Below are 10,130 nucleotides of genomic sequence, written 5' to 3'. Positions count from 1 at the left end.
AATGTATTGTTTTGAAAACATGTGCCAACCATTCTCATAGATGTTGGCTTTTACCTCCTTTGAATGTTCTTAGAAGTGGAAACTAGTGTGGGGAAACTACTAAGAACAGCTTCGAGACATAATAGATACACTGTTCATATGTCACACTATTAATCGTGGAAAGCAGCACACTGTGCGTGAGTGCCACTATTAGAACTAATTTAACTCCAGTATTTGAAATTCTTTCACAATAAATACCATTCTGTGTAGACTTTTGTTTTTGTGTTTCCCAATTGAACTGTGACTGTCTTAATATGCTAACTTTGAAATTGTAATCAGAATATGAAACAATCACAATATGTCCCATATTCTCTCCCATATGTAGAAATAAGCAGACAAAACACAATACTTAAGTGGATAGGTAAGTAGAAGGTGGGTATGTAAATACATGGATGAATGGTTAGGTGGGTTTCTGGGTATATAAATACATGGATGAATGGTTAGGTGGGTAGGTAGGTGGGTATGTAAATACATGGATGAATGGTTAGGTGGGTAGGTAGGTGGGTATGTAAATACATGGATGAATGGTTAGGTGGGTAGGTGGGTATGTAAATACATGGATGAATGGTTAGGTGGGTAGGTAGATGGGTATGTAAATAAATGGATGAATGGTTAGGTGGGTAGGTAGGTGGGTATGTAAATAAATGGATGAATGGTTAGGTGGGTAGGTAGGTGGGTATGTAAATAAATGGATGAATGGTTAGGTGGGTAGGTAGGTGGGTATGTAAATAAATGGATGAATGGTTAGGTGGGTAGGTAGATGGGTATGTAAATAAATGGATGAATGGTTAGGTGGGTAGGTAGGTGGGTATGTAAATAAATGGATGAATGGTTAGGTGGGTAGGTAGGTGAGTATGTAAATAAATGGATGGGTAAATGGTTAGGTAGAAAGGGGGGTGGGTATGTAGGATGGCGAGTATGGTAGGTTTTCATTAGTTTAGGCAGCAGCCAATGAATAAACCTGTAGTTAGAGTTATAATTACGTTTGAATAAGAACATGACTTGTAAACATGGTTGTGTTAAAAACAAAATAATCACTTGAAGGGTGAAAACATACACTAGAACTACAGTACAGTATAAACCTATTATCTGGACCACACTGCTGTCTCTCACCATGTCTCTTTTCTTCTAAACATATTCCCCTCTGTCTGTTCTCACCTTTTCCTCAGACTCCTTTTGCCTTTTTCTGAGGAGCCTATTTCTCTTTCTGGCCGTTATTTTTCCTCTCCCTTTACTAACTTTTTACCTGCCTTTGCTTCTTTTTCTTGTTGCCTTTCCCTTAAGTCAAGAAGAGATTAAAATACAAGCTTAAAATGACTACACCTCTCTAAAATTGATCACCTGAAGTTTTAGAGCCAAAGTGATGACTACGTTTCCTGCTAACTCTGTTGGTTGACTACTTTCCCCTTCCCATAATTTAATTCTCCTGCACGACCACCACTTCCTGTCCCTGGGCCTGAATGAGCTTCCTGGCTAATTCTCTCAGGTTGGCGTCAGTGGTGGGAGCCAGGCTGAAGTACTCTACAGGGCTGGGAGAGGCCAGAGATCCGAAATTGACCATGGCAATGGTTTGGTCATCGCCATTCATGGGACACCGGGGATCACAGGGCAACCGGAGACGCCAGGGCTGGGAGACGCCAGAGACTTGGTGTCATCCTCTGTCATAAGACTCCAGGTGGTAATGGGAGCCAGGTGGGGGTACCGGTAAGGCAAGTACTCCACAACTGGTGGAGCGCTGGATGTGAGAGGCGGTGGTTTGGCCAGCCAAGGTCGTAAGAGAAGAGCGGCCCGTCATGGAGATTTCATTAAGCCAGTCTCTAACCGTATTCTCAGGGCTGTTATCTCGCCAGAATGCTGGGCTCTGTGGGGAGAACACAAACAGATACCTGTCTGTTTAAATGACCTATCCTCGGTTCACCCAGTTGAACACATGTTCTAGTTCAAACGTCATGCCTTGTCATAGACACATTTATGAATCTATACATTAAAACAATTGATTGACAGCATTGACCACAATTATGAATAACTTACAAGCACTGAACGCTGCCAGTCCTCAGGATTTGTATCTTCTTGATCTCATCAACCCTCCTAACACACCTCTTGGAGCTGGTCGGCCTCCTTGTTCAACTCCATCATCCTCATTTTCTTCTCCAGCCAGTTAGTCAGCAGTCCATTCAGATAGAAGGTTTGGCCTACACAAAGACAACTAGTAGGCCTTACCAGTAGGCCACAGGAGTTTTGTAGGGAGATATCATTCTCTGCCTACTTTATCACTTCTGAATGGGTGTGGCAATAAATAGAAACGTGATGAGAATACTTACAAGATAAAAGCAGGATTTTCAAGGCCTTGTCGGTTTTGATTTCTAGGGAGAGTCTTAAACAACAACCTCAACCAATGTGAAAGGTCCTGTGGAATTGGACTACTGGAACTTGACTATGACATTACATAGCGCTACGGTATGTATTATTATTATGAGTTATGAGTTACCACTGTTTTTTTTTCAGACATTCCTATGTGGGAAAATAATTGGGATAAACACTGAAAATAAGGTCTGAGGTTAACACAGGCTCAGGAGTTACGTTTTGTTCTATGAGATATGTCAGTTAACATGACATTTTTTCATTTTGAAGCCTTCGTGTGTTTTATGGGCTGGTTTTGATTACATAAAATGCTTCAATTCACAGTGATGTTAGCTGATGAAGATGATTTCATGAAACAAATCGTACAAGATTTAAGCCACTATCTAGTTTTTTTAGCATTTATAAAATAAACAAATTTAATTTCCCCATAGGCTTTGGCCAACAAGCCATGGAGGAGATAGTGCCTACAAAAATACGCCTTTACTATTGCTCTCTATTATGACCTATAAGCATCCTGTGCTCCTGATAGATGCGGTAGTGGTCAATCAAACTAGACAAAAATAATGAAGTTGCTATGGAAACACGTGGGGGAAAGATCTGGAGTCTCCTCATTGCCTCCCACCAGAATATCCTACATTTAGGCTATTGTTTATATGTGTATAGTCGTGACCAAAAGTTGAGTGACACAAATATTAATTTTCAAAGTCTGCTGCCTCAGTGTCTTTAGATATTTGTCAGATGTTACTATGGAATACTGAACTATAATTACAAGCATTTCATAAGTGTCAAAGGCTATTATCGACAATTACATAAAGTTGATGCAGAGTCAATATAAGACCTCTGCAATCTGCCTTGGCACAATAGTCAATTAACTTCTGGGCCACATCCTGGAATGGCAGCCCATTCTTGCATCATCAATGCTAGGAGTTTGTCAGAATTTGTGGGTTTTTGTTTGTCCACCCGCCTCTTGAGGATTGACCACAAGTTCTCAATTTACTAGACAAGAATAATCTCAAAATGCATAAACTTAAGTTTAAAAAAAAGTAAAAATAAATCAAATTGAGCCTTTAGAAAGTATTCACACCCCTTGATTGCTTGAATTTTAAATAGATTAAATTGTGATTTGTTTTCACTGGCCTACACACAATACCCCATAATGTGGAAGTGGTATTATGTTTTCATACATTTTTACAAATTAATTAAAAATGAAAAGCTGAAATGTCTTGAGTCAATAAGTATTCAACCCATTTGTTATGGCAAGCCTCAACAGTGGCCTCAACAGAGCAAATGAAACAGCGCCCCTCTGTGTAGCCCATATAGTTGGTGCATCAAAAAAAAAAAAAAAAATGTCAAGGGAAGCCAGTTCAGATTTGGCTTCACACCAATCACATCACCTCAGAAGCCAAACTTAATTGACAGAAAACTTTAATTATTGCATCTCATTGTTGTCCTCCTCCACAACACCTCACTGAGTACCATTCTTCATATGTTCTAACATTGTGGTGGCTGCATCATGTTATGGGTATTCTTGTCATCGGCAAGGGGGTTAAAAATAAACAATAGAGCTAAGCACAGGCAAAATCCTAGAGGAAAACCTAGCTTTCCTAAAGACACTGGGAGACAAATACTCCAAACGCAAGAGGCCAAGTAATAATAATAATAATACTAGAGTTGCTTACTAAGATTACTTCCTGAGTGGTCTAGTTACAGTTTGGTCTTAAATCGGCTTGAAAGTCTATGGCAAGACTTGAAACCAACTTGACAGAGCTTGAAGAATATTTTTTTTTATGTGTAAGTATTGTACAATCCAGGTGTGCAAAACACTTACCCAGAAAGACCCTTACCCAGAGACTTACCCAGAAAGACTCATAGCAGTGATCGCTGCCAAAGGTGATTCTAACATGTATTGACTCAGGGGTGTGAATACTTATGTAAATGAGATCTGTATTTAATTTTCACATTTTTAAAAATGTCTAAAAACATGTTTTCACTTTGTCATTATGGGGTATTGTGTGTAGAGGGGTGAGAAACAAATACATTTAATCAATTTTGAATTCTGGCTGTAACACAACCAAATGTGGAATAAGTCAAGGGGTATGAAAGCAACAATCAAGTTGACTACAAACTCAAACTGGAAACACAATTAGATTTCTAAAAAAGCTTTTTTTATATGAACTGAACAAAAATAAAAGCAACATGCAACAATTAAAAAGTCAATTGAAATTAATTCATTAGGGGAAAGTTGAATGCCTTAAACTGAAATGTGTCTTCCGCATTTAACCCAACCCCTCTGAATCAGAAAGGTGTGGGGGGCTGCCATAATCAACATCCACGTCTTCGGCGCCCTGGGAACATTGAGTTAACTGCCTTGCTCAGGGGCACAACGACTGAGTTTTACCTTGTTAGCTCGGGGATTCAATCCAGCAACCTTTCGGTTACTGGCCCAACGCTCTAACCACTAGGCTGCCACCACTCATTAGGCCCTAATCTATGGATTTCACATGACTGGGCAGTGATGCAGCCACTTGGCAGCCAGGCCCAGCTAATCAAAAATGAGTTTCTCCACGCAAAAGGGCTTTATTACAGACAGAAATACTCTTCAGTTTCATCAGCTGTCCGGACGATCCCGCCGGATGTGGAGGTCCTGGGCTGGCATGGTATACGTGGTCTGTGGTTATGAAGCCAGTTGGACATAAGGCCAAATTCTCTAAAACGATGTTGGAGGCAGCTTATGGTAGAGACATTAACATTCAATTCTCTGGCAACAGCTCTGGTGAACATTCCTGCAGTCAGTACACCAATTGCACGGCCCCTCAAAACATCTGTGGCATTGTGTTGACACATTTTAAAAGTGGCCTTTTAATGTTCCCTGCACAAGGTGAGTAAAGGGTCTGAATAGTTTAGTTGTTTTTTAATTTGTTTTAATCAATTTTACAATAAGGCTGTAACATTTTTGGGGGTGAAAATGTCAAGGTGTCTGAATACTTTCTGAATGCACTGTATATAAACCTTCATGCATTTGGTTGTTGGATATATTTTGGGCATTCTTTCTTCCTGCCTAAGTCAAGGTCTGCATCCCAAATGACACCCAAAACCTAAGTATCCCTCATACTACTTTTGACCAGGACCCACAGGGTGCAAGTTGGGATACTTAGGTTGCCTAATTCGGATCGGTTTTCCACTAGTTGGTATTTTGACCAATCACATCAGATCTTTTCAGAGCTGATCTGTTTGTTCAAAAAAGATCAATTAGTGAAAAGAAAATTTGAATTGGCCTGCCTGTCTAAACGTAGCCATTGTGGTCTTCAACAACTCAGTACTACTGATCTATAGTGAGAATAATGACGTCTGCAGTCCCATCTGTCTAAAGTCCAAGTTCAAAGATTTAGCGGACATAAGGAACCCGGGAGATGTGACATAGGTAGCCCTCCATAAAGAAAACGTGTGGGGCTGTCCCCCAAATGAACGGCAGAGGGTGCTTCCCCTCAAAAGGAGTTTTCTACACACATACTGTGTTATGGCTACCTATAGGGTAGTATAGACCACAAAATATAATATAATGAAGCATGTGCTGCTCCCCTCCTCTCTACCTAATGTTCCCTCACAGTCCCTTCAGTATCCCTTATTAGTTAGTTTGGCTGCTCAGCCTATCTTAGTTGTCCCTCAAGCATCATAGCCCTGCCATTCCCAACCAATCAGAGCTCTAGAATGTGCATCTGGACACTGCACCTGCCCGCTCAGGTCAGAGTGTTATCGTCGTCTAGAGAGAAGACACACATATTTCTGAGGACTTTTTATTGTCGACAGGAACACGAATGTCTGAAATAATCACAAATCATTCGGATTACCACAGTTACTATTCCACCAAGTCAAGATGATGGTGTGTGCTTAATGTGTGGTGGTGAAGAGGAACAGGAAATAAAAACCCTGAAATGAGAAGCATCCGCATTGTTCTTATATCCCGTAGAGGGTCACAACCCACGTCAGGGTCAGCATAAGTATAATAGCAGTTGAGGGCATTGACAACTGACTGCTCAGACAGGTGAGGGCATAATACCAGCCAACCATTTTTAGATAATAATAATAATAATACTTTATTCAACTTCTATAGTGCTTTTCATTACAAGGATCTCAAAGCGCTTGAAACAAGAATTGAATAAACAAAACAAGAATCGAATAAAACATCTATATGATAAGAGTAGGTCTGGACTACTCATTCTGAACACTTAACATTGAACATGGTAAACGTCACCAACTGACACTCATAATCTATGCAACTCCAGACTAGTATTTCCATTTTTAATGGGTTTCAGTGAGTTATGAAAGAAGGTGGAACTGGAACAGGCTCTCTGTAGGCTAACATGCCACCTTCCAGTGGAGTACATGATACATTCATTAGAGGTGCAGCTGTCTGTGTGTCTAGGTCTATGGCATTTGATATGTAATCCATGTAACCGGAGAGACATGGATCACAGTTCAGGCTTAATTAAGCCAAAGGGTTCCCCTCTCCACTATCATATGTTCCTCTGGTCTCCTACTACCCTGGGGCTAAGGGGCTTACCATATCAAATCAAATTGTTTTTGTCACATGCATACAACAGGTGAAATGTTTACTTACAAGCCCTTAAACAACAATGCAGTTAAGATAAATAACATAAATAAATACATAAAATAAAATAACAAATAATTAAAGAACAGCAGTAAAATAACAATAGCGAGGCTATATACAGGGGGTACCGGTACAGAGTCAATGTGGGAGGGCACCGGTTAGTCGAGGTAATTGAGGTAATATGTACATGTAGCAGTGGAGGCTGGTGCCTTGAAAATGTGAGGAGGATGGGAGACCCACGGTATAGGCGCGGAATGCACAGAGATGACAGTGTGTTTCAAAAATCGTCAAAGACTAATTATTTTAACCTAAAGAATTTAATGAAATACATTTTTAGTACAATATTATGGGGAATGGGAATGAGAGAGCCAAGAATGAGTTAGTCCAAGCAAGGAGTAAAATCATTGATGTGTAATAATGTGATTGTGATTGACTCTACACACAGTAATGAGAGAAAATTAATAGGGGTACTCACAGTAATTGGAGGGGAGCATTCAAAGTGCCAATGGATGAGCAGGCACATGAGACGTGGCTTCAGTTCATGTCAGGAGAAAGTTGACAAAGGTGGTGGAGAGGAGTAGTCATTACCTCTTAAATCAGGGAACAGGAGGGGACTTAGCTGTAAATACAAATAGCAGATACATTCCATTTCAGCTGCACAATCATAGGTTTGGACGAGTTTCACTATGAACTTAAACATCTCAAAGTTCATAAAGTCAAACACAGATTGCACATCTCGCCCACTTGACACATCAAAGTATCCCAAGAAACGTTCCTGAATTAAAGCCCTGATCATCCACATCCCTGACGATAACTGCAAGCAGACTGGCGCCACCATAGGTCCCAGAGTGGTGGGGCAATTTGTACCCCCTGGGGCCTGGAGTTTTTCCTTATATGTTAACCCCTAACTAGAAAACTCTGGACCTTAAGGTATGGCAGTGATTAATCAGTTGTAAAAAGGTTTTATACTGTATGGGCTATGTTTTTCCTAATCAGGTCACATTACTTTTTTTTTTTAACTCCTGAAAAGAACTCCTGGCCCTGGGGGGGGTGAAAACCCTGTCAAACTGCAGCTACCTTATATTTGTTCATATAAATTATATTTAGAGTAGTTTAGGAGGGAGATTTCCTCTGCCCTGACATAGACAACAACTGAGACAATAGAACCCACAGGGCTTAGCTTGCTTTATGCATGTTTGCATCGTTCAGGCCTATGCAGCTGTAGGCCCTACAAAACATTTACTCACATCCGTCATCACTATTATGTTGATTAATTAATTCCAGTTAATCATTATGGATTGAAAACGTATAGGCAGCCTAGCCAGCACAATTTTGAATATAAACTAAATTTGATCTCATTCATATTTTCTCCTGACACACAAATGGACTATAAATACATAATGTTACCAATTAGTTTATCCTGACCAGATGGACATGGCGCATAGGCTGTATGCAGCTGCTCATATGATCAGACGGGAAAATGTCCTCGTTTTCTTCCCATACAGCATGTCAGATCTCTAATGTTTAGGTGTAGACTAGGCTGCAGCAATATTTATATCATGAGTTTTTGCTTGTGTCTGTCCGGAGTGATTATGGGTTATTAATCTTCGCTAAATAAATACCGGAGGAAAGTGGAAGGCTTACTTGAGCGCACGCGAAAATGAAGGCGCCGCGTCAAACTCTCATCTTTTAATGGACGATGATAGTGAAAGGGGTTCTTCAACAACAAACAAAAAACATTTTCAGCAGCATTGGCCAGACTACCATTGTCACGTTCTGACCATAGTTCTGTTGTGTTTTCCTTGTTTTAGTGTTGGTCAGGACGTGAGCTGGGTGGGCATTCTATGTTGTGTGTCTAGTTTGTCCGTTTCTATGCATGGCCTGATATGGTTCTCAATCAGAGGCAGGTGTTAGTCATTGTCTCTGATTGGGAACCATATTTAGGTAGCTTGTTTTGTGTTGGGGTTTGTGGGTGGTGGTCTTCTGTCTGTGTCATTGCACCAGCTAGGACTGTTTCGGTTTTCACATTTATTGTTTTGTATTTTGTAGTGTTCTCGTTGATCGTCTATATTAAATATGTTGAACACTAACCACGCTGCATTTTGGTCCTCCTCTCCTTCAACGGAAGAAAACCGTTACAACCATTCTGGCGCAGAAAACTGCACACTGAAGTACATTGCACTAACTGGACACAAAAATAAAGTTAGAAAACCAAGAAAAGTATTTATAATATACTTCCACAGTCTCCTGTAATTTGAACAAATAAATGTTTTATTAGTTCAAAACAAACTGTCTATGGAAGGGAGTGAGGCCTAAGAGCCTCCTAGGTTTTGTATTGAAGTCAATGTAACCAGAGGATGGAAGCAAGCCGTTGAAGTTACTGTAGACCTTCATTGCAAAACAGTTATTTAATCAATTATTTGGTGACATGAATATATTTAATATTGTTTTATCTAAAAAGGATAACTTTAATGTTTCACTATTTTTATGGAATTTCACTGAGGATGGTCGAGTTATGTAGGTAGAGTTATGAAAGTGACTGCATAGATAACAGAGTAGCAGCAGCATAAAATAGGGGGGGGGGGCAATGCAAATAGTCTGGGTTTGCCATTTGATGGGACGTGGCTCAGGTTTCAAGCATGTGGCCCTGCATGAAGGCATCGTCGATTAGATTGACTGATGAAATTCAAAGCAACTCTTAGGAGATCACTGGCTTGTTCTTTCTCAAACCCCCCAGAACAGTTGGCCATGTCAGTCTCTTTATAGAAGAGTTCTGCCAAGTAGGCTTCAATGCTGTTATTTTTAGTTTGTGGACTCTGGTGATGACTCATGTTGGCAGGAGAGGGTCAAGGTGACCACAGTGGGCAATATTTTGAACCCGTACCACCATGACAAACAGGGTTTTGTTGGCATCTACCAATGGCAGCGCTACAGTAGGTTAACCTCATATATAGGTACATGTTTGAACATGAGGTTATGTTTGGACTGCAGCCAAGTGCGCTGTGTTTTATGTAGGCTATAGGTCAGCAGCTGTGAAAGATAAGAAAACATTCCAGCTTGGTAGTGGGATATCATCTGACTTCGCACTGGCCACAGGGGAAATGAATTATACTTCACCCAA

Source organism: Oncorhynchus clarkii, chromosome 16 (genome assembly GCF_045791955.1).
Source record: "Oncorhynchus clarkii lewisi isolate Uvic-CL-2024 chromosome 16, UVic_Ocla_1.0, whole genome shotgun sequence".
NCBI classification, from domain to species: domain Eukaryota; kingdom Metazoa; phylum Chordata; class Actinopteri; order Salmoniformes; family Salmonidae; genus Oncorhynchus; species Oncorhynchus clarkii.
This window is presented reverse-complemented; position numbering follows the sequence as displayed.